This window comes from Xenopus laevis, chromosome 6L, assembly GCF_017654675.1.
Source record: "Xenopus laevis strain J_2021 chromosome 6L, Xenopus_laevis_v10.1, whole genome shotgun sequence".
NCBI lineage: Eukaryota > Metazoa > Chordata > Amphibia > Anura > Pipidae > Xenopus > Xenopus laevis.
In genome coordinates this window covers 141912058-141937953 of record NC_054381.1, presented here as the reverse complement: position 1 = coordinate 141937953, position 25896 = coordinate 141912058, and the positions used below count along the sequence as shown (strand labels likewise).

The 25896-nt window shown below is 41.5% G+C and overlaps 1 long non-coding RNA gene across 1 annotated transcript; it reads right to left on the bottom strand.

Moving 5' to 3' along the window:
• Positions 1-1220: 1220 nt before the first annotated feature.
• LOC121394763 lies at positions 1221-25696 on the bottom strand. The gene is made up of 4 exons (XR_005962003.1): positions 24198-25696; positions 10372-10459; positions 1936-1977; positions 1221-1633 (listed from the first exon to the last, which is right to left on the bottom strand). It is a non-coding gene; the product is annotated as an uncharacterized LOC121394763 (long non-coding RNA).
• Positions 25697-25896: the final 200 nt, after the last annotated feature.

Here is a 25896-nt window from a genome sequence, read left to right as displayed (position 1 = left end):
TTCCTTTAAACACATGTCCAAAAAAAACAAGTCCTGAAGTGTCGAAAAGACCCAAAGACACAAAAAGAGGCGAAGTTGAAGTCCTGAAGCCACGAGTTCAATTCCTCTGAACACCAATTTGTGTTTTTTTTTTAATCCCCTGGCCATCAATGTATTATTTTAATAGGCCCCTGACACCAATGTTTTCTTTAAAAATATTTTTTGGGCCCCAATTTTTTTAACTTGTAAGGGGGGAGTAGTGATGCGTATACACCTCTCATCAAACCGCCCACTTCCGGCAAAGTGACAGGTGCCCCGCCCCCTTATGTCGATGAGTGAAGTCCAGTAACCTTCCCCTTCCGAGTGTGTTGTCCGCCCCCTCCCTTTGTGTTATTGAAAGACTGTTGACTTGTATGATAACAATAAAGCAATGAAACGTAAGACTGGCATTGACCATATATTACATAATCAATATTTTTCTGCTAAAGAACCGGGATCATTTGGTGGGACTGAAAAATTTTACATAGAATTAAAGAAACGTGATACAAAAAGACTGTATGCAACAGTGTGGTTAAACAATCAAAATGCATACATTCTGCATAAACCGGTACAGAAGAATTTAAAAAAAAACATGGTGGTTGTTTCAGCCATAGATGCGCAATGGCAAGCTGATCTTGTATCTATGATAGATTTCCAGAAATATAATGGGTAAGTGACTAACAGTAATGTGTAGTCATTTAATCAATGCCACTCAAAAGCACAAATGAAAATCTCTCATGTGCCAAGGCTCTTCCACTACCTTGTTAATTATTCTGTGAATCAACACCCAATTTAGAGTTGCCATACTCAATGGCAGATATTCAGATCAGTTCTACAGATTGTCTAACCTAGTATTAATAAATCCATATTGATACTTAATTGTTGCTGGTTTTGTCCATAGGCTCTACAATAGTAATAATCTACAGAAAATTTTAGCATTTAGCATTGGCGTAACATTCCAAGATATATAGTTTGGCATTACCATAACAAATGGGCAGCAGATTATTTATTTTTTAATTATATATCATTATATACATTTTTAAGACTGTAATATGCCCAAGGGATTGTGCTTTGGAGATCACTACCCAAGAGCAATGTTTGTTGTCATATTGGATTTGAGAGAAACTGGTTCAATTCCCATTCCAGACACAGATCAGCCTAAATACAAAATGTAACAATCAAACTCAGTGGATTGTTTTATAAATGTTATTTTTTATTTCATGTTGTCCACATTATTACACACTTGGAAAGATATAAGGAGTACAAATTGCCATGTGCCATATCATTTAGACCTCTAACTTTTCTGTTTAAAAAAGAAGATTTTTTTCTTTCTCTGCATTCTTTTGCTTTTCATCGGCTTCTTTAACTTTTTTCTTTGAAAAAGAGAAAAGTCGATGTTTCTTTTTCTTTTCTTTTTTGGTGTCAACCACATCTTTTTCTTGAAGCCCCTCCTTTGGCTCAGTGACCCGCGGCTCAGTAATCTGCTCATGTGACTCTTCAATATTCACAGGACTGGGATTATTTTCTTTTTCATCGGTTTGAGGTATCTTTTCCCCAGCCTTAACCGCTTCTGCTATTATTTCAGTATTTTAGGTTGTAGGTAAATCAACCAGTCCTAAAATATAAAGTATCACTGGGTCAATAAACTGTTCCTGATAATAATCAGCAATATTGTACCATCTGGTAAATGCATGGCTACTTTGTGGATAGTCCTCTATGTAGACATATATATTGTTATGAATATGTTACCCCTTAGTGCCCACTCACATATATTTCATATACTTGCAGCTGATATTGCCCTCACCCCCTTTTGAAGTATTAATACCGGAGAACATAATAAAAATCATTTCCCCATTACATTAAAATATGGTATGAGCTCATGCAGAGTATTATGGATAATTAGGAGAAAATATTTACCAGGCACATAGATGACGGTATGTTTCTCATCAGGAGATTCCACTGCAATTAAAAAAGAAAAAGTATTTACAGGGAACATTATGTCCTTATGGGCATTAAGTTCAAGCGCTACTTGTTTTTCAAACTAGAAGAAATAATTTTTGCAAATGTTTTTTTATTCTCGTGGAACTTTCTATATTAAGATAAATATTGTAACCAGAAAAATCCGTGTTTTGATGCCACTTTTTTACCGACATTAAACCTGCCTCTTCCCTTTATGGGGGGGTCATGTTTATTAGTGGTGCTTGCGAAGCAAAGCATCACTACTGTTATCTTGCAAACTTATTTTTATTCTTCTTCTGTATGAAAGTTTGGCGCGTAACTAGTCCCGCACCGTTTGTCCTAGACCCATGAATGAGGTGTCAAATCGTGCGGCTTAATCGGGAATGGGGTGGTATGACTTTTCTAAGGGGTGGGTGGTTAGTTGCCCCTTGCGGGGGCAATTAACCACCCCGAAAAGTCCCATAGATTAACATTGAGGCCAACTTTTGACGGATTCTAGCGCAGAGAGGGAATCTTGTAGAAACGTTAAATTTACCACATTTGAAGAGGTTTGCGACCTGTGTCAGATGATACCCCACACGAGGGTATAAGTTTTACCCCCGGGGCAGGAGAGGTCCCCAAATTTGCCCCATTGACTTATAATGGGGAATTTATCGAATAATTAGTTTGTCGCAGACCCATGAATGAGGTGTCAAACCGTTCAGCTTATTCGGGAATGGGGTGTTGTGACTTTTCTGTCCTATTTTGGGGACCCAAAAAAGTGAGCGGAGCCGCAAACAACCAATCAGATTTTCCCTATTGACTTCAATGAGAAAATGTAAACAGCTGTAATTCTCACAGTAATAAAGCCAGAGCTCCCAAACTTGGCACCGTGGGTCACTGGGTGACTGCGGCCAAAATTTACAAAAAGTGGGCGGAGTCTACAACAGCCAATCAAATTTCAGCCATTCAATTAAATAGGAAAATTTTAAACTGCTGCCGCTCTTAGACGGTTAATGGCAGCCTCCTCAAAGTTGGCACAGTTGGTCACTGGGGGACTGGGATTAAAATTAAGAAAAGTGGGTGGAGCCAAAACCAACCAATCAGATTTCTTTGATTGGTTTTAATGGGAAAAATTAAGAAGGCTGCCATTCTCTCAGTATTGATGTCAGGGACCTTGAATATCACAAATGTGGTCGCTGGGGGTTTCCACTTCAAGTTTAGAAAAAGTGGGCGGAGCCACCAACAACCAATCAAATTTCATTCATTGATTTTCAATAGAAAAAAATAGAAATGCTGCCATTTTTACACATTAAATGACAGCATTCCCAAACTTTGGTATGTTAGTCACTGAGTGACTGTGGTTCACAATTAGGAAAAAAAGGGGCGGGGCAACAACAGCCAATCAGATTTGGGCCTGAGTTTTGCCACGGCAAGCACCACTCACATTTTCTTCAGGAAATGTACCTCTCTAGTTATTATTATTATTATTATTATTAGCATGTATTTATATAGCACCAACATATTGTGCAGCACTGTAAAGTAAATGTGATTATACAACTAAATCACATGAATTATATACATAGAACATATGGAGTTACATACATCACAATCAATACCAGAACATAAAGGTGAGGAAGGCCCTATGCATAGGCATACAGTCTAAAGGGAAGGGAGTAATACACAAGGTGTGGGAGTGGGCAAGATCGAATTAAGTGGGTGAGAAATGTGGTACTGTATGTGGTGTTGCGTTTGGTAGTTAAGCAGAGTGAGGGTAGGCTTCTCGAAAGAGATTTCTTGAAAACAGAAAGGTTGGGAGAAAGTCGGACAGACTGTGGGAGAGAGTTCCAGAGGAGGGGTGCAGCCCTTGCAAAGTCTTGAATGCGAGCATGTGAGGAGGTAATGAGAGAAGAGTTGAGTAGCAGGTCAGTAGAAGAGCGTAGTAAGCGTTTGGGTGAGTATATAGAGATGAGTTCAGAGATGTAGGGTGGGGCAGAGTTATGAAGTGCTTTGAAAGTCAAGGTCATTAATTTGAATTTGATTCTAAATGGTAACGGAAGCCAGTGCAGGGATTGACAGAATGGCGAGGCAGAGGAGGAGCGGTTGCTGAGGTGTATGAGCTTCGCAGCAGTGTTCATTATGGACTGGAGAGGTGACAGTCTCTAGAGGGGAAGGCCAATTAAAAGAGAGTTACAGTAGTCTAGAAGCGATATGATGAGAGAGTGAATAAGAATTTTGGCAGCATCTTGGGTGATAAATGATCGTATTTTGGATATGTTCCTTAGGTGGAAGTGACATGATTTAATAAGTGACTGGATATGAGGAGTGAATGACAGGGCAGAATCTAGGATAACCCTAAGGCACCGGACCTTGGAAAAGGGGTGATAGTGGAATTGTTAACTATGATGGATACTTCCGGGATGTTACTCGTGTTAGTTGGAGGAAAGAGAACCATTTCCGATTTAGAGAGGTTTAATTTAAGGTAGCGTTGCAACATCCAGGTAGAGATAGCGGACAGGCAGGAGGAGACGCGAGTTAGGAGTTCTGGGTTGAGATCAGGAGATGAGAGATAGATCTGAGTATCATCAGCATAGAGGTGGTAGTTGAAACCATACGAGTTGATTCATTTGCTGAGGGAGGAAGTATAGAGGGAGAATAGTAAGGGTCCCAGGACAGAGCCTTGAGGAACCCCAACAGAAAGAGGTAGGGGAGAAGATGCTACTCTGTTGTAGGAGACACTGAAGGAACGATTGGTGGTGTAAGAAGAGAACCAGGAGAGGGCTGTGTCATGAAGGCCAAGCGAATGGAGGGACTGGAGGAGGAGAGGGTGATCTACAGTGTCAAATGCGGCTGAGAGATCAAGCAGTATTAGTAGTGAGAAATGATAGTGGCTTTAGCGGTTAAAAGGTCATTAGTTAGTCGAGTCTGGGCAGTTTCCGTGGAGTGTTGTGGCTTAAAACCAGATTGTAGGGGGTCCAGCAGGTTATTGTCAGAGAGGAATGAGGTTTGTCAGTTGTAGACTAGGCGCTCAAGTAGTTTAGAGATGAAAGGTAGCAGAGAGATAGGTCGGAGGTTGTCAAGATTGGAGGGATCAAGAGAGGGTTTTTTCAGAATGGGGGTGACAAGAGCATGTTTTAGTTGAGAATCAAACAGTCTAGTTGAGAGCGAAAGATTAAATAGATGAGTTAAGGCTTTGATTAGACAAGGATTGGTATTGCGGAGAAGTTATGAGGGAATTGGATTAAGCGGGCAGGTGTGAATGTAAATGGACAATTATAATTACACGGTTTATGGCAAGGCCTGAGTTGATTGGATATTAAAGGAACTGTTATTTCCAGCAGCACCTGTGTATTCACTCTAAGGCTAGCATAAGGGCCGGCCTGGAGTGTCGAGGCCATAAAGGCCTGGCCTAGGGCAACAAGATTTAATGAGTGCCAGTCGTATTCTAAAGAAAACTGGGAACTCGTAGTGCTGTACGTGTAATCCCCCAGTGCTCTAGTCCAAGGCAGAAATCCGGCCCTGCATAACAGGTTTTTGTTCATGTTCAGAAATAATATGACATATATATATATATATATGTAGAAGGGCTGTGGCACACACTTACTGAAGCAAAGACCCAGGTGCTAGTCAGAAAAAATTGTATATTCATGTAGAAAGCTGACGCACACTGGGATTTAATGACATGTGGTGATTCGTTTTCAGTGTGGCTAATTCTTTTCTCACTTTAACCAGTTCGATGCTGGCTTCCTCGATAACCAGAACCATGAGGTCCAGTGAGCAGCGATTCAGCACTTTTAGATCTGAAGTAATCCGATAGAAAGAGACCGTGCAGGTCTAAATCTATTTCTCGTTTCTTTAGGTGTAGAAGCTTATTGTAAATGTCCTTCGGACAATCAACGGAAGGTTCATCCGCGTTGGTTTTCTGCCACAATACTTTCTCAATTTTGGATTCTGTGATGTGCCATGTCTCTGCAAACAGCAAATTTTGTCCGCTTTTCTCCATAAAGTCCTCCATGTTTATATGGTGGGTAAGTACAAAAAACTTCAATTTCTTGTGGTGCTCACGGCAAATAGGTATAGATATATGTAGAAGGGCTGTGGCACACACTTACTGAAGCAAAGACCCAGGTGCTAGTCAGAAAAAATTGTATATTCATGTAGAAAGCTGACGCACACTGGGATTTATCAAAATAAAACTTGTTTTATTGGATCGACGTTTCGGTCCACACACGGACCTTTATCAAGATGAATATAAAGTGCAAGTGTAGACAATTTTATAGACTCACCCACCAGTGAACCTTCACCAGAACACGCCCACATATCAAGTGAATATTTTAACCCTAGAAGACCCAAAAGTCCAGCGAACATGGATGGTTTTAACTTGGTCTGAAAAACAAAGTGCATTATGTAAAGTTGAAGATAACTACCAACAGCACAGGGTCTACCGCTGGCTCAGTGGGAATAGAGAGCCACCAAATTGGCGTGGAAGCTCCCAAAGATGGCGCAAATACAGAGGCCGTGCTGTGAGTACCGTGGATAGCTCCAGTGATTCTGCAGGCGAGGATGATCTGACGTCATCAGAGCGCGACGTTCCCTCGATGCAGCCTAGCAGCGCGGCTGTATCTGGAAGCAGCCAACAACCGGCCCATTTTCCAAGGGATACCCTACCTACCGATCGGGGGCCAGTGGATACCTACACCCCAATAAGCACCAGGAGCGCCGACAGAGACGCCCGAGGCGCACCAGGAGGGGGAAGAAGCGGCCGAAGCCGTCCTCCAAAATATCCCAAATGAATCCGATCTACAATCTATCGCACCACACATTGACGCCAGCGGAGACCTCACTGCTGAACAAAGGTACCTCATATGTTCCTACTGTGCCATTCAATGGTTTTAAATGGGAAGTGGAATGTTATAAAATGGGAAGGAAATTACGCTTATTAGATCAATTTGGTGAAGCAAAACAGCCTGCATTGAGCTCAAAATGGAAGAATAAAAGTACCTTTGATCCAGCAATATCCAACACTAACATTAATGTTTTCCTTCAGACTGTATCACATGAAGTCAATTCTCTCCCTTTATCTGTTTTCAAAAGTCATCCAAACTTGACGGTTCTTGAAAGACAGGCCTTGAAATCTCTAAGCAACGATAATACGATTATAATTAGACCTGCAGATAAGGGCGGTGGCATAGTCCTTATGGACTATACAGATTACCATAAAGAAGTTATGGGTCAGCTTAATGACACCACTGTATATACGAAAATTGAGTATTAACCCTGTGAATAAATTCAGATCTGAAATAGGATTGGTATTGGAGCATGCGGTTGAACAGAACTGGATCACACTAAGTGAGAAACAATTTCTTTTCCAAGTGCATCCGATCTGCCCAATTTTGTACTGTTTACCCAAGATTCACAAAAATTTGAGTAATCCCCCGGGTAGACCGATTGTCTCATCAAGGGGTAGTCTGCTTCACCCTATTGGTCTATATCTTGACCACCATTTACAGAGTACAGTTCAGGCTTTACCTTATTTTTTAAGGGACACACAACAGCTTCTGGAGATTTTATCAAACACGATACTTCCTGATGGACCTATTGTATTGGCAAGCATGGACGTATGCAGTTTATACACAATAATCCCTCATCGCGAAGGAATAGAAGCAGTACATTGGGCACTTCTCAATTCCACTACATATAAGGGCCCACCCATTGATTTTATCTGCCGACTATTGGAACTGACCTTGAAATTGAACTACTTTCGATTTGAGAAAAAATATTACTTACAAAAGGAAGGCACGTCGATGGGTGCAGCAATGGCTCCTGCCTATGCCAATTGTTTTATGGCCCATTATGAACAACATAATATTATACCTAAGTTTGGGGAATCTTTATTGTTGTACCTACGCTACATAGACGACATACTATTAATATGGCGTGGTGATGTGATTGGGTTGATGAATATGGTTGAACATTTAAATGCTCTGAATTTTCCAGTCAAATTTACGGTCACACATAACTTGCAAAGTATCCAATTTTTGGATGTTGAAATTTTCAGACACAATAAGGGATTAGGGTATAAATTATATCGCAAGCCAACCGATAGAAATACCCTTCTGTATTCCACGAGTTTCCATCCTCCTAGCTCTAAAAAAGCAGTTCCATTTTCGCAATTTCTACACACTATGCGCAATAATTCAAATCAGGATATCCGTGAAAGACAAATAGTGGAAACCGCCGATAGATTTAGACAAAGGGGTTATCGTCAGCATGTAATTACCAAATCCGTCGAAAGAGCCCGGGAACATCTAGCACAGACACAGGATACTCAGCAGATAGTATGTCCCAAGGAACAGAATCGTTTCATTGTAGCATCCAGTTTCACGACTGGTTCCATGGCGGTCAGAAATATAGTCGAAAATAGTTGGCCAATCTTGAAAAGTGACAAAAAATTATCCCAATTGCTTACTCAAAAACCTTTGTGGGGTTACAAACGTGGACCCAATTTAAGAGACCTATTAATGCAGACAGATCCAACTAAATGCTATGAATCTGGTGGTAACATTTTAAGTAAACTAAACAAAGGTTGTTACAAATGTGCGGGTTGCATTACATGTCGATACATGGTATCAGGTAAATCTTTTAAACATCCCCATACTGGGAAAGAGATCATGATTAGACACCGCATTTCTTGCACATCCACACATGTCATTTACATGATAACATGCCCATGTGGATTGACCTATGTTGGGAAAACGCAGAATACCCTTCGTGAGAGGATGGGTAATCATAGGTCTTCCATTAAAAAAGCCTTAGAAAATGGAAAATCTGATTTGCCACTACCACAACATTTTTTAAAAATGGGTCACAATCTTCCAACATTCAAATTCATGGGCATAGACTTAGTTCCCGAACCGGCTAGGGGGGGTGACTGGGATCGCATGTTACTGCAAAAGGAGGTATATTGGATTAAAATGCTAAACACCATTGCCCCTAAAGGACTTAATGAATATTGCTCTTTTTCTTGCTTTTTATAAGTAACTATAAAGTTTAGACTATTTCTTGTATTGTTATTGACAGATAGTAACATATCTATATGCAAACAGCTCACGCTTTATGGATTTATTAGACATTGTTTTTAGAGTATTTTATGACACTTTTAACACTTTATCTACTATAATGTCACTTTCTAGAGAAAAATCTATTTACCATTTTTAGTACAGTTTTTAAGTGGATTTATAATATGTGATTATGCATTTTTACATACTAAATTATATGGTTCTATGCACTTTGTTTTTCAGACCAAGTTAAAACCATCCATGTTCGCTGGACTTTTGGGTCTTCTAGGGTTAAAATATTCACTTGATATGTGGGCGTGTTCTGGTGAAGGTTCACTGGTGGGTGAGTCTATAAAATTGTCTACACTTGCACTTTATATTCATCTTGATAAAGGTCCGTGTGTGGACCGAAACGTCGATCCAATAAAACAAGTTTTATTTTGATAAATCCCAGTGTGCGTCAGCTTTCTACATGAGTATATATATATATATATATATATATATATATATATATATATATATATATAACCAAAGGAATGGTGCACTCCGTAGACAAAATTAATAACTGGGTGCCAGCATGGGAAATAAGCAGTGAAAAAGGATTGCGGCACTCACAGGGTTTTAGTGAAAAAACAAAAAATGTTTATTATTAAGCCTCAACGTTTCGATCCCCCACAGGGATCTTCGTCAGGAGCAAAAACAAACAAACATCCAGAACCCACAACCCCCCAGAGGTAATAAAGCCTTGAAATGGCGCCAACATTTTTTGTTTTTTCACTAAAACCCTGTGAGTGCCGCAATCCTTTTTCACTATATATATATATATATATATATATATAATATATATATATGAAAAAAGGACTAGTAAAAACGTAGCCAGATCCATCAGGACCAAATACGATTCAATCAATATTATAACAATTACTATATATTCATTATATTATTTCAAAAAATGTATGTAAATAAACAAAGATTATATATATATATATATATATATATATATATATATATATATATATATATATATATATATATATATATATATATATAGAGGCTATGAGCTACAATAGGGCTGTCTTTCCTGTATTTTCTCTACTATTCACATCATGCAGAATATATGAACACCTTCCGCTTAAAGGGAGACTTTTCTATATATATATATATATAAAAACCCCTGTGTTTTAATTTACAGCTAATTGTTGTGCCCTTTAGCTCCTGCCATTCTTCCTCTTCTTTCTGGCTTTTTATCTCTTGCCTGTTAAACAGAAGATGATAGAAATGTTGAGACCAATCAAACCATATGTTCCCTGAGATTCCATTGTATTACAACATGCAATTTAGTTAATTATATACTCACCAAACACCATGGAAGAGGAGTATGAAGGCTGCTACACCCAAGAGTAGAATTACTGCAAGGACTATTTTTCCAATGAGAGGCCATTCATCTGTAGAAAGAGAGAATGCATTAGTCAGTAGAACTCCAGTCACTATATTTGGACCCAATTTTTTTAACTCGTAAGAGGGGCCCTGGCGCCAATGTTTTTTGTTTTTTTTATAAAAAAATATTCTTTGGAGCCCCATTTTTTTTTAACTTGTAAGGGGGGCCCTGGCACCAATGTTTTTATAAAAAAAATATTCTTTGGGGCCTGAGTTTTTTTTAACTGGTAAGGGGGGCCCTGGCGCCAATATTTTTTAAAAAATATTCTTTGGGGCCCCAATTCTTTTTTACTTGTAAGGGGGGCCCTGGCACCAATGTTTTTTAAAAAAATATTCTTTGGGGGGATTTTTTTTTACCTTGTAAGGGGGGCCCTGGCACCAATGCTTTTTTAAAAAAAGCTTTTATGGGGGGCCCTGGCGGCAATGTTTTTTTTTACTTATAAGGAGGCCCTGACCATCAATAGCTTTTTATTACTTGTGTGTGGGGGGGGGTTACTTTTTTAGCGCTGATGTCTGTGTGGTCTTTTAACTGTGATGTGGAGTGGGCCGGATCTGGGGTGGGGCTCGAGCGCCAGGGTGGACGGGTCCCAGGGGGGCCCTGAAAATTTTGTTGTACAGGGCCCGGTGATTTCTAATGGCGGCCCTCACTGAAGCACAGAGCATGTGCAGTGAATCAGCAGAAAAGAACATGAGGAGCTACTGGGGCATCTTTGGAGACACAGATCTTTACTGCTTAAGGGCTGCCATTGCCTTGGGCTGGTACAGGAGCCAAAAACATAATGTGTATGATTTGTAATCTGCTTCTTGGGTGATCAGGCTTTCAGGGGTCCAGAGTTTTGCTACTGCATAGTATCACTGCTCTCTGAGTTGTGGAAAGGTGTGATGATTTAAGAAGAGTGATCTCCCCTTCCTATCTTGAAGTAAGGATGGGAAGGGCTCTTTATCCAGATCTTGCTATTTTACCTTAAAGGGACTGTTCACCTTTAAATTAACTTTTTGTATGATGTAGAGAGTGATCTTCTGAGACAATTTGCATTTGCTTTAAATTTTTTATTATTTGTGGTTTTTGACTTATTTAGTTTTTTTATTCAGCAGCTCTGCAGTTTGCAATTTCAGAAATCTGGATGCTAGTGCACAAATTTCCCTAGCAACCATTGATTTGAATAAGAGACTGGAATATGAACAGGAGAGGGTCTGAATAGAAATATGAGTAATACAAAGTAGCAATAACAATACATTTGTAGCTTTACAGAGCATTTGTTTTTAGATGGGGTCAGTGACCCCCCTTTGAAAGCTGGGAAGAGTCAGGAGGAGAAGGGAAATAATTAAACTATAAAAAAATAAAAAATATGGGCCAATTGAAAAGTTGCTTAGAATTAGCCATTCTATAACATACTAAAAGTTAACTTAAAGGTAAACCACCCCTTTAAAGTAAACATTTCATATGGTGTAGACAGCAGTAGATTTGCAACTGGCAATTTCTTTGTTTGAAAAATTTACATGTATTTGTTCTGCAGCTAATGAAAACAGATGTAGAATTTCATATGCTGTCTGGTTACTAGAGCTTAATTACCCTAGCAACCATGCAGCAATGTAGAAGTCAAAATAGAAGAGTTGTAGGAGAGGAACTGAAAAATAAGCATTAAAAAAAATCAGCGCAACAAGAAAACGGAACCTTTTCAGACAATGTGGGACATTCACTAAGATTCGTAGTTGCGCCAGCGTCTGCTTCGCCGTGATTCGCCGCGCTTCGCTGCACTTCGCCAGGCGTATTTTCCCCAGTGCTACGCAAATTCACTAAAATCCGAAGCTGTGTTCAGGGGAAGCATAAGGTTGCGAATTTGCGCTAGCGTTAATTCGCCAAGCAAAGTTACGCTAGCGATGCTTAATTTGCATACAGCGCCAAATTGAAGTTACAATGGAGGTATATGTAGCAGCACTACACAAGCCTGGGAAACCATCAAAACAGCAAATAAAATTTTTATTTTGCCCTACACATGTGCCCACTGTATAGTTCAGGTGCCATGAGTTAGGAAATGTAGGGGGGAAGGAGGGTAGCCTCAAAAAAATTTTTGATCTTTTTCAGCTTACCACCCATAAAAAAAGAAAAACAGCCAGCGTTTTTTGGGACTTTTTAACTTTTTTTGAAGCAATCCCTATCTACTCTATTGCACTTCGCCTGGTCTGAGGTGGCGAAGGAAGTCTGGCGTAAATAGTAGCGTTCAGAATAATTTGCGCGTCAGTGAATTCAGTGAGTTACGTCCGTTGCGCAAATTCACCAGGTGTAAGGGTGCGAAGTAACACTAGCGAATTTACGCCACCATCCGTTAGTGAATCGGCGAATTAACGAAAATGTGCTACGCTGGCGAATTCACGCTAGCGTTAGGCGCTTCATCATTTAGTGAATTTGCCCCAATGTGTTTTGGTGGCTGGGAGTCTGACAACCACAAAGCTTTTTCAGTTGCAGCCTAGAAATAAGCAGATTAATAGCTCAAAAATATACACAGTAATTAATGAAGACCGATTGAAAACTTGCTTGCTATAGGTTGCTCTATACATATTTAAAGGTGAACGTCCCCTTTAAGAAAACAGCTAATGCACAAAGCATTGTGATCAACACACCTCTGAGGCATTGTGGGTCATTTCCTATGACTGTCTGTGCTGTCAGTAAATAATTACAGGTGCAGGCATACCCATGGCAATAAGAAATATCCAGTGGCAATTAAAAGCCTTAACTCTGCTGATGGTGTACATTATGTTTTGGGTTTCTGTACCAGCCCAAGGCAACCACAACCCTTTAGCAGTAAAGATCTGTGTCTCCAAAGATGCCCCAGTAGCTCCCCATTTTATTTTTTGCTGATTCACTGCACATGCTCTGTGCTGCTGTCACTTACTGAGCTTAGGGACCCACTCACAATATACAGTGCACATAGAATAGAAATGTCACAATATAAGGCTGATTAGTAATTACAGATAATTACTACATGGCAGCACAGAAACCGGTGCAATTAGCATTAGAATTTATTAATCAGCCCACAAATTAATTAATATGTAGAAGTTGGTTTGATGTTATACTATGCTAGTTAAGCTGTAGGTAGGACTTGCTGATCTAGGTCAATGACACACACAGTGATTTTCAGCTGGTACTTTTCACTCTTGACAAAGCTATAGCGAGCACTTTTGGGTTAAAGATCGCCAATAGGGATGTAGCGAACGTCGGAAAAAAAGTTCGCGAACATATTCGCGAACTTGCGCAAAAATGCGAGCGGTTCGCGAACGGTTCGCGAACCCCATAGACTTCAATGGGAAGGCGAACTTTAACATCTAGAAAAGACATTTCTGGCCAGAAAAATGATTTTAAAGTTGTTTAAAGGGTGCAACGACCTGGACAGTGGCATGCCAGAGGGGATCAAGGGCAAAAATGTATCTGAAAAATCTGCCTGTGTGTGCTTGGAAGAGATAGTGTAGGGGGAGAGCTGTTAGTGATTTCAGGGACAGATGATAGTAAGTTTGCTGGCTAGTAATCTGCTTGATACTGCTCTGTATTGGAGGGACAGAAGTCTGCAGGGATTTGAGGGACATTTTAGCTTAGGTAGCTTTGCTGGCTAGTAATCTACTGTTCTCTTTAAACAACTGCCATACGTTGACCTTGTAGGCATTGTTTGCCCAGTTTTTTTGGACGCAGCCACTGAAGCACAGTTGCCAGAAAAAATATGCCATATAAATGCTGAAAATAGTCATTTTTCGCCATACGTTGACCTTGTAGACATTGTTTGCCGAGTTTTTTTGGACGCAGCCACTGAAGCACAGTTGCCAGAAAAAATATGCCATATAAATGCTGAAAATAGTAATTTTTCGCATACGTTGACCTTGTAGACATTGTTTGCCCAGTTTTTTTGGTTGCAGCCACTGAAGCACAGTTGCCAGAAAAAATATGCCACATAAATGCTGAAAATAGTCATTTTTTGCCATATACGTTGAGTCAACGTATGGCAAAAAATGACTATTTTCAGCATTTATATGGCATATTTTTTCTGGCCTCTGTGCTTCAGTGGCTGTGGCCAAAAAAACTGGGCAAACAATGCCTACAAGGTCAACGTCGTTGACCTTGTAGGCATTGTTTGCCCAGTTTTTTTGGCCACAGCCACTGAAGCACAGAGGCCAGAAAAAATATGCCATATAAATGCTGAAAATAGTCATTTTTTTGGTCGCAGCCACTGAAGCACAGTTGCCAGAAAAATTATGCCATATAAATGCTGAAAATATAAATTTTTTGGTTGCAGCCACTGAAGCACAGAGGCCAGAAAAATTATGCCATATAAATGCAGAAAATATGCATTTTTTTGGTCGCAGCCACTGAAGCACAGTTGACAGAAAAATTATGCCATATAAATGCTGAAAATATAAATTTTTTTGGTTGCAGCCACTGAAGCACAGAGGCCAGAAAAATTATGCCATATAAATGCAGAAAATATGCATTTTTTTGGTCGCAGCCACTGAAGCACAGTTGCCAGAAAAATTATGCCATATAAATGCTGAAAATAGTAATTTTTTTGGTTGCAGCCACTGAAGCACAGAGGCCAGAAAAATTATGCCATATAAATGCAGAAAATATGCATTTTTTTGGTCGCAGCCACTGAAGCACAGTTGACAGAAAAATTATGCCATATAAATGCTGAAAATATAAATTTTTTTGGTTGCAGCCACTGAAGCACAGAGGCCAGAAAAATTATGTCATATAAATGCAGAAAATAGGCATTTTTTTGGTCGCAGCCACTGAAGCACAGAGGCCAGAAAAAATTAAACCAGTAGGGTTTGCACCCTAGTTTGTAACGGTGGCGGAGGGAGGAGGAGGACGCTAAAGGACAGCTGTGTGTGGAGTCATGAGGCTTGAAGAGAAGGACAGCTGCATAGAAGTCAGAACAAGTCTTCCGGCGTGCAGTAACCCTCCGAGATCCACCCCTCATTCATTTTAATAAAGGTCAGGTAATCGACACTTTTGTGACCTAGGCGAGTTCTCTTCTCAGTTACAATCCCTCCTGCTGCACTGAAGGTCCTTTCTGAGAGCACACTTGAGGCTGGGCAAGACAAGAGGTTCATGGCAAATTGTGACAGCTCTGGCCACAGATCAAGCCTGCGCACCCAGTAGTCCAGGGGTTCATCGCTCCTCAGAGTGTCGATATCTGCAGTTAATGCCAGGTAGTCCGCTACCTGCCGGTCAAGGCGTTCTTTGAGGGTGGATCCAGAAGGGTTGTGGCGCTGCCTTGGACAGAAAAACATTTGCATGTCTGACGTTACAGACTGGCCAAAGGGCTTTGTCCTTGCAGGTGTGCTCGTGGCAGGATTACTGGCACCTCTGCCCCTGGAATGTTGATGAGTTCCTGAAGTGACATCACCCTTAAAAGCATTGTACAACATGTTTTGCAGGCTGGTTTGTAAATGCCGCATCTTTTCGGACTTGTGGTATGTTGGTAACATTTCTGACACTTTATGCTTGTACCGAGGGTCTAGTAGCGTTGCGACCCAGTACAGGTCCTTCTCCTTAAGCCTCTTGATACGGGGGTCCTTCAACAGGCATGACAGCATGAAAGACCCCATTCTCACAAGGTTGGATGCAGAGCTATCCATCTCCGCTTCCTCATTATCAAGGACTGCATCATCCACGGTCTCCTCCCCCCAGCCACGTACAAGACCAGGGGTCCCCAAAAGGTCACCACTAGCCCCCTGGGAAGCCTGCTCCTGTTGGTCCTCCTCCTCCTCCTCCACAAAGCCACCTTCCTCCTCTGACTCCACTTCTGGCACCTCTCCCTGCGTTGCAGCATGTGCCTGGGTTCGTTCTGGTGATTCCGACCAGAAATCGTGCGCTTCCAGCTCCTCGTCACGCTGGTCTACAGCCTCATCTGTCACTCGTCGCACGGCACGCTCCAGGAATAAAGCGAAGGGTATTAGGTCGCTGATGGTGCCTTCGGTGCGACTGACCATATTTGTCACCTCTTCAAAAGGTCGCATGAGCCTGCAGGCATCGCGCATAAGCACCCAGTAACGGGGGAAAAAAATCCCCAGCTGTGCAGATCCAGTCCTACCACCCAGTTCAAAAAGGTACTCGTTGACGGCCCTTTGTTGTTGCAGCAGACGTTCCAACATAAGGAGCGTTGAATTCCAGCGAGTCTGGCTGTCAGAAATCAAACGCCTGACTGGCATGTTGTAGCGCTGCTGAATGTCAGCAAGGCGTGCCATGGCTGTGTAGGAACGTCTGAAATGGGCCGACACCTTTCTGGACTGGGTGAGAACGTCCTGGAATCCTGGGTACTTGGAGACAAAACGTTGGACTATTAAATTTAACACATGTGCCATGCAGGGCACATGTGTTAAATTGCCTAGTCTCAACGCTGCCAACAGATTGCTTCCATTGTCACACACCACTTTTCCGATCTGCAGTTGGTGTGGGGTCAGCCACCGATCGGCCTGTGACTGCAGAGATGACAGGAGTACAGATCCGGTATGGTTTTTGCTTTCCAGGCACGTCATCCCCAAGACAGCGTGACAACGGCGTACCTGGCACGTCGAATAGCCTAGGGGGAGCTGGGGGTGCACAGGTGTGGAGGAGGAGAAGGAGGACCCAGCAGCAGAGTAAGAAGAAGAAGAAGAAGACGAGGTAGAGAGCGATGGAGGAGTAGAGGTGGTGGCAGAACCGCGTGCAATCCGTGGCGGTGACACCAACTCCACTGTTGTTGTTGAGCTACCCATTCCCTGCTTCCCAGCCATTACCAAGTTCACCCAGTGGGCAGTGTAGGTGACATACCTGCCCTGACCATGCTTGGAGGACCATGCGTCAGTAGTCATATGGACCTTTGGCCCAACACTAAGTGACAGAGATGCGGTAACTTGGCTCTGCACATGTTGGTACAGGTGTGGTATTCCCTTTTTAGAAAAAAAATTGCGGCTGGGTACCTTCCACTGCGGTGTCCCAATTGCTACAAATTTGCGGAAGGCCTCAGAGTCCACCAGCTGGTATGGTAAAAGCTGGCGGGCTAAGAGTGCAGACAAGCCAGCTGTCAGACGCCGGGCAAGGGGGTGACAGTCAGACATTGGCTTCTTATGCTCAAACATGGCCTTCACAGAAACTTGGCTGGTGGCAGATGACTGGGAATGGGAACAGGTGGTCAAGGTGGAAGGCGGAGTGGAGGGTGGTTCAGACGGGTCAAGGAGAGCAGAGGTAGAGCAGTAAGATGCTGGACCAGAAGGAGTGTGGCTTTTAGTTTGCCTGTTGCCTTTGAGGTGTTGCTCCCAAAGTGCTTTGTGCTTGCCGCTCATGTGCCTTCGCATAGAAGTTGTACCTATGTGGCTGTTGGGCTTACCAAGGCTCAGTTTCTGACTGCACTCATTGCAAATTACAATGCTTTTGTCAGAGGCACACACATTAAAAAAATCCCACACTGCTGACTTTTTGGAAGTGTGCGATCTGGCGGTAACAGTAGAAGTTGGCGGAGTTGGCGGTATTGGCGGCAATGGCGGGTGCGTTGGCCGGCTGAACACAGGTGCCGATACATGTTGTTGCCCTACTGATCCCTGCGGGCTGTCCTCCCTGCTTCTTCTAAGTCTTATTCTCCTACTGCCTCTCTGACTCTCCGTCTCTCCATCTGAACTACCCTCCTCTTGCTCTCTTCTACTAGGCACCCACAAAACATCAATCTCCTCATCATCATTCTCCTCAGATGCATCAATTTCTTCTGACACATCACAGAAGGAAGCAGCAGCGGGGACCTCCTCCTCATCACTCATTATGTCCATCTCTATCGTGTTCTCTGCCAGAATTAAATCTGGTGTAAGGTCCTCATCTCCTTCATCTTCTTCTGGCAATAATGGTTGCGCATTACTCAGTTCAAGAAACTCATGGGAAAATAACTCCTCTGACCCCAGTGAAGAAGGGGCACCGGTGGTGGAGGAAGTGTTACGTGGGGTGGCCATAGCAGTGGAGGATGAGGAGGATGTTGTGGTAAAGTTAGAAACGGTAGAGGATGGGGTGTGCTGTGTAAGCCAGTCAACTACCTCTTCAGCATTTTGGGAGTTCAGGGTCATTGGCTTTTTAAAACTGGGCAATTTGCTAGGGCCACAGGATTGCATAGCAGCACGGCCCCTAGCACGGCCTCTGCGTGGCGGCCTGCCTTTGCCTGGCATTATTTTTAAAAAAACAACAACAACAACAAAAACTCAGTTGGTTTTTCTGGAAACGATAATACACACAGCTAGATGGCGGGTTGAAGAAAACACTGTGCAAATAATGCCTACAAAGTCAACGTATACACTACTACAGCGGTGGATACGGATTACGTAAAATATATGAATGCTGCTTGAAAAAAAAGTAACTCAAGTGGTTTTTCTAGAGACGATAATATTATCAATATTTAGACAAAATGTGAACAAGCTCACACAGCTCGATGGCGGGTTGAAGAAAACACTGTGCAAATAATGCCTACAAGGTCAACGTATACACTACTACAGCGGTGGATACGGATTACGTAAAATATATGAATGCTGCTTGAAAAAAAGTAACTCAAGTGGTTTTTCTAGAGACGATAATATTATCAATATTTAGACAAAATGTGAACAAGCTCACACAGCTCGATGGCGGGTTGAAGAAAACACTGTGCAAATAATGCCTACAAGGTCAACGTATACACTACTACAGCGGTGGATACGGATTACGTAAAATATATGAATGCTGCTTGAAAAAAAGTAACTCAAGTGGTTTTTCTAGAGACGATAATATTATCAATATTTAGACAAAATGTGAACAAGCTCACACAGCTCGATGGCGGGTTGAAGAAAACAGTGTGCAAATAATGCCTACAAGGTCAACGTATACACTACTACAGCGGTGGATACGGATTACGTAAAATATATGAATGCTGCTTGAAAAAAAGTAACTCAAGTGGTTTTTCTAGAGACGATAATATTATCAATATTTAGACAAAATGTGAACAAGCTCACACAGCTCGATGGCGGGTTGAAGAAAACAGTGTGCAAATAATGCCTACAAGGTCAACGTATACACTACTACAGCGGTGGATACGGATTACGTAAAATATATGAATGCTGCTTGAAAAAAAGTAACTCAAGTGGTTTTTCTAGAGACGATAATATTATCAATATTTAGACAAAATGTGAACAAGCTCACACAGCTCGATGGCGGGTTGAAGAAAACACTGTGCAAATAATGCCTACAAGGTCAACGTATACACTACTACAGCGGTGGATACGGATTACGTAAAATATATGAATGCTGCTTGAAAAAAAGTAACTCAAGTGGTTTTTCTAGAGACGATAATATTATCAATATTTAGACAAAATGTGAACAAGCTCACACAGCTCGATGGCGGGTTGAAGAAAACACTGTGCAAATAATGCCTACAAGGTCAACGTATACACTACTACAGCGGTGGATACGGATTACGTAAAATATATGAATGCTGCTTGAAAAAAGTAACTCAAGTGGTTTTTCTAGAGACGATAATATTATCAATATTTAGACAAAATGTGAACAAGGTCACACAGCTCGATGGCGGGTTGAAGAAAACAGTGTGCAAATAATGCCTACAAGGTCAACGTATACACTACTACAGCGGTGGATACGGATTACGTAAAATATATGAATGCTGCTTGAAAAAAGTGACTCCGGTGTTTTTTCTGGAGACGGTAATATTATGGATATTTAGACAGAATGTGAACAAGGTCACACAGCTCGATGGCGGGTTGAAGAAAACAGTGTGCAAATAATGCCTACAAGGCCAACGTATACACTACTACAGCGGTGGATACGGATTACGTAAAATATATGAATGCTGCTTGAAAAAAGTGACTCCGGTGTTTTTTCTGGAGACGGTAATATTATGGATATTTAGACAGAATGTGAACAAGGTCACACAGCTCGATGGCGGGTTGAAGAAAACAGTGTGCAAATAATGCCTACAAGGCCAACGTATACACTACTACAGCGGTGGATACGGATTACGTAAAATATATTATGGCTGCTTGAAAAAAGTGACTCCGGTGTTTTTTCTGGAGACGGTAATATTATGGATATTTAGACAGAATGTGAACAAGGTCACACAGCTCGATGGCGGGTTGAAGAAAACAGTGTGCAAATAATGCCTACAAGGCCAACGTATACACTACTACAGCGGTGGATACGGATTACGTAAAATATATGAATGCTGCTTGAAAAAAGTGACTCCGGTGTTTTTTCTGGAGACGGTAATATTATGGATATTTAGACAGAATGTGAACAAGGTCACACAGCTCGATGGCGGGTTGAAGAAAACAGTGTGCAAATAATGCCTACAAGGCCAACGTATACACTACTACAGCGGTGGATACGGATTACGTAAAATATATGAATGCTGCTTGAAAAAAGTGACTCCGGTGTTTTTTCTGGAGACGGTAATATTACGGATATTTAGACAGAATGGGAACAAGGTCACACAGCTCGATGGCGGGTTGAAGAAAACAGTGTGCAAATAATGCCTACAAGGCCAACGTATACACTACTACAGCGGTGGATACGGATTACGTAAAATATATTATGGCTGCTTGAAAAAAGTGACTCCGGTGTTTTTTCTGGAGATGGTAATATTATGGATATTTAGACAGAATGTGAACAAGGTCACACAGCTCGATGGCGGGTTGAAGAAAACAGTGTGCAAATAATGCCTACAAGGCCAACGTATACACTACTACAGCGGTGGATACGGATTACGTAAAATATATGAATGCTGCTTGAAAAAAGTGACTCCGGTGTTTTTTCTGGAGACGGTAATATTATGGATATTTAGACAGAATGGGAACAAGGTCACACAGCTCGATGGCGGGTTGAAGAAAACAGTGTGCAAATAATGCCTACAAGGCCAACGTATACACTACTACAGCGGTGGATACGGATTACGTAAAATATATTATGGCTGCTTGAAAAAAGTGACTCCGGTGTTTTTTCTGGAGACGGTAATATTATGGATATTTAGACAGAATGTGAACAAGGTCACACAGCTCGATGGCGGGTTGAAGAAAACAGTGTGCAAATAATGCCTACAAGGCCAACGTATACACTACTACAGCGGTGGATACGGATTACGTAAAATATATTATGGCTGCTTGAAAAAAGTGACTCCGGTGTTTTTTCTGGAGACGGTAATATTATGGATATTTAGACAGAATGTGAACAAGGTCACACAGCTCGATGGCGGGTTGAAGAAAACACTGTGCAAATAATGCCTACAGGGCAAATAATGCCTAAAAGGTCAACTTATACACTACTACAGCGGTAGTAAAATAAAAAAAGTAAAATAAAAAAAAAAATGAATATTAAAAAAAAAAATTAAAGTTGGTGCTGCTGAACTACTAGGAGCAGCAGATTAGCACACCAGTCCCACTCCCCAACACTGCTAGACTAATAGCACTGGGCTCTTATAGTAGTAGTAGTAGTAGTAGTAGTAAAACAACAAAAAAATAAATAAAAGCAGTCCTTACAAGGACTACTGTTATTGCAGCAGTCAGCAGATGAGATCAGAAGCAGGACAGCTGCCCACTGCAGCTACATACAGAGCACTGCAGTAGAAGGTAGATTACTAGCCAGCAAAGCTACCTAAGCTTAAATGTCCCTCAAACCCCTGCAGACTTCTGTCCCTCCAATAACAGAGCAGTATCAAAACGATTACTAGCCAGCAAACTTTCAACTGTCCCTGAAATCACTAACAGGCAGCAGCTCTCTCCCTACACTATCTCTTCAGCACACACAGGCAGAGTGAAAAAACGCTGCAGGGCTTCGGTTTTTATAGGGAAGGGGAGTGGTCCAGGGGAGAGCTTCCTGATTGGCTGCCATGTACCTGCTGGTCTGGGGTGAGAGGGCAAAAAAAAGCGCCAACAATGGCGAACCCAAAATGGCGAACGTCGCGCGACGTTCGCGAACTTCCGGCGAGCGCGAACACCCGATGTTCGCGCGAACAAGTTCGCCGGCGAACAGTTCGCGACATCTCTAATCGCCAATACAATCAGTAGGAGGCGGCCACGGAAGATGATCAGTGTCAGTTGATGCTGTCTGGCATTTCTGATTCAGTTGGAGCAATTTGGGGTATTTTTTAGGCAGTTGAAAAGCATTCCTTGTGTCATGAGCTGAAGATTATTTGAAGGAGAATTCAACCTGTGGGGAAAAAAACCCATACCCCCCACACCAGGTAGACCCCCTCCCTCCTCCCCCCAGGCTAACTAGTTGAATTCTCCTTTAAGAACTTAGCTTATTAAGCAATGGTGATTTTAGTTGGCTAATTGGGGGCAAGAATCACTGCTGGAAATTGTATGACGGCTTTAGGGCTCTTACACACGGGCGTTTTTTACTGCGCTCCCCAGCGTTGCATTTTCTTCCGTTCAGCTGCAGGGGAGCACAGGAGTAAATACACTCAATTATTATCAAGGGGGCTGTACTCACACAGACGCATGTAAACGCCAAATGCTGACCATTTAGTGTTAACTTGTGTACATACTGATGTACAAGATTTTCAGTCTGCAGCTGGCCATAATTGGCTGACATTAACTACTAGGCCCGGCTTTGCCACTCCAGTCTACAGCTTTTTAGCTTGTGTATGGGGCCAAAATAAATGGATGACTGACTGATATATGCCCAAGCATTGGCCAGATATCTACTGAACCAGTTGAAAAAAATCCTCCTGTTCTGTATTTATATCCATAAGGAATATACAGTAGTGACTAGGATTGCAGATGACAGGACCACCATAAGGTAACTGCCAGGACTACACTTGGAGGCCCAGACAGCAATAACTTTAATATGTTTCATAATGCAGAAATGTTTTAACTGTCCTGTCTGAAAGGAGAAGGAAAGGTTAAAACTAAGTAAGCCTTATCAGAAACGTCCATCTAAATATACCAGTAAACCCCCAAAGTAGTGTTGCTCTGAGTCCCCTGTCAAAAGAAACACTGCATTTCTTTCCTTCTATTGTGTACACATGGGCTTCTGTATCAGACTTCCTGCCTTCAGTTTAAACCTCATTGCCCTGGGCAAGAACATGCTCAGTTTGTTCCTCTCCCCCCCTCCCTTCTCTACTGTAATCTGAGCCCAGAGCAGGGAGAGACTCAGGCAGGAAGTGATGTCACACCATGTTAATACTGCAGCTCCTATCCTAAACAAACAGAGAGTTTCTAGAGATTTTTACTCAGGAATGGTAAAACATTCTACAGAATAAATATAGCATTCTAGATTGCACTATTGCAGCTAATCTATTGGCAATAAAATGCCTCCGTAGCTTTCCTTCTCCTTGAAGCAGGCATGGCAATATGGGCTCTTGACGGCATTTACAAAGGGCATGTTGCCTTGGTTAAGGAGAAGGATGTTCCAGAGAATTTAGCTGTATGGGGCCCAAAGATTTCATACTTTGGTTGGTTAAGGCAGACTGGGCACAAAATTCTGCTAGCAATGCAACTCAAGCAGCAAGGATAGAGCTTAATTTCATTAGTATGTTATAACCTGTGTTGGCACTATGGGAATAAAAATGAAATGCATATGACACAAGTTAATTTACAACAATTTCCATTTCTACAAATGTGATACATTTCCCCGTCACTGAATTAAAAAACAAAGGGGCTTTATACTACAGAGTATGCTGAGAAATGCTATTGGGTACTAACTTACTTGCCTTTACCATGAACATCTCATATCTGAATGAATAAATGGATACTTACATCTCACCACTGGCTCTGTGTGATGACCAGGCACTGCAGTGAAGGTCATCCAGTCTTTTCATATTGTTCCGGATGTCATTTTCCAGGTCATCTTCCAAATGTTGCAGACAGTTACAACATGAAAAGCACAAAGAAGAAGTCATGTTTGTGCTTGGCTGAGTTAGACTTAATCCAGAGCTGTTATAAAACAAATCATAGTCATTTTATTTTGCCCCAGAGGTAATGGGTGGAGATTGTGAAATGTGGCCATACACATAAAAAAAACCAGTCACATTCTGTTCAGGCAGAAAAGTCTGAATGATACTATGGTAAATACATTTTTCAGTTTGGGCAGATCAAGTGCAATCTGTTTTGTGCCATAAAGAAGTGTTTTTTGGGCTTCCAGCTGCAGGATTAGGTGGCCATTCACATACAAGGCAGACTTAAGATATACGATTATTATTTTAATTATTAGGATTGTACAACTACTAATACCTTTAATACCTCTGCCACCGTTGCACAGAAGGCACTGTTTGAGCCCAGGCCCACTGTTTATTCACCTTAAACAATCAGCCAGGTAAAATCAATACATTGCTGTCCCTAGAAAATGTGTTGATGGGTCTACTAAAATTATCTATATTTTACTTTTCATTGAAGATTTACTAGTGTTCACTACAAACATATGTAAGCTCATGATTTGGGGAAATCTGAGTGTGGCAGTGTTTCAAAACATATGCTGTGTCAGTCCCAGGACCAAACATACATTTCCCACCCTCAGTAGGAAGAAGTTTGGAGAAATGGGTTGAGGCTGGTGCAATGAATTCAGTATATAAAATATGGCGTTTTTAGCCATATTCATTTTTAGGGTTTAGTTCTCCTTTAAGGGTTGAATTCTCCTTTAAGATGCAAATTGAAGAGCTGATGAATAAAAAGCTAAATAACTCAAAAAGCTTCAACAATAAAAAATAAAAGCAAATTGCTCTCTACATCATACTAAAAGTTATCCAACGGTGAAGAATCCCTTATCTCCCCCTGTAGCTTTGTGTGCCGTAGCCCATAGGAATATCTTTGTGGAAATGTAAAAATGCTACTTATTCTATTATCCAGCGGTGTATAGTTGGCTGGATTATGGGCTGAGTAAGCAGGGGTGCACATATAGCATGTGTTATTGCATAGGTTCCCACTAGAACACAAGCACCTGTATTCATAACTGGCATCAGGGCCACCAAAACTCATGCAACATTAAAGGGGTGGTTTACCTTTAAATTAAATTTTAGTATGTGATACAATTGTCAATTCTAAGCAACTTTTTAACTGGTCTCCATTTTTTATTTAAACTATTAAACTTTTTGAAATATTCTGTTCTGAGATCTGACTTTTTCCAGCTGTGAAACAATTGTTCTGTAAGGCTAATTAATAATTTGCAGGGTGACGAGAAAGAAGCCTTTCTGCACTCACGCCATAAACATGGTCACTAGTTGTATGCAAAAGCTCATTTAGTTCTTTGGACTGATGAGAAAATTTTTTTGTAATTTGCATGGCTGAAGAAGAACACCGCATTCCAAGAAAAACACCTGCTACCTCCTGTCAAATTTGGTGGAGGTTCCATCATGCTGTAGGGCTGTGCGGCTAGTTCAGGGACTGGGGCCCTTGTTAAAGTCGAGGATCGGATGAATTCAACCCAATATCAACAAATTCTCCAGGATAATGTTCAAGCATC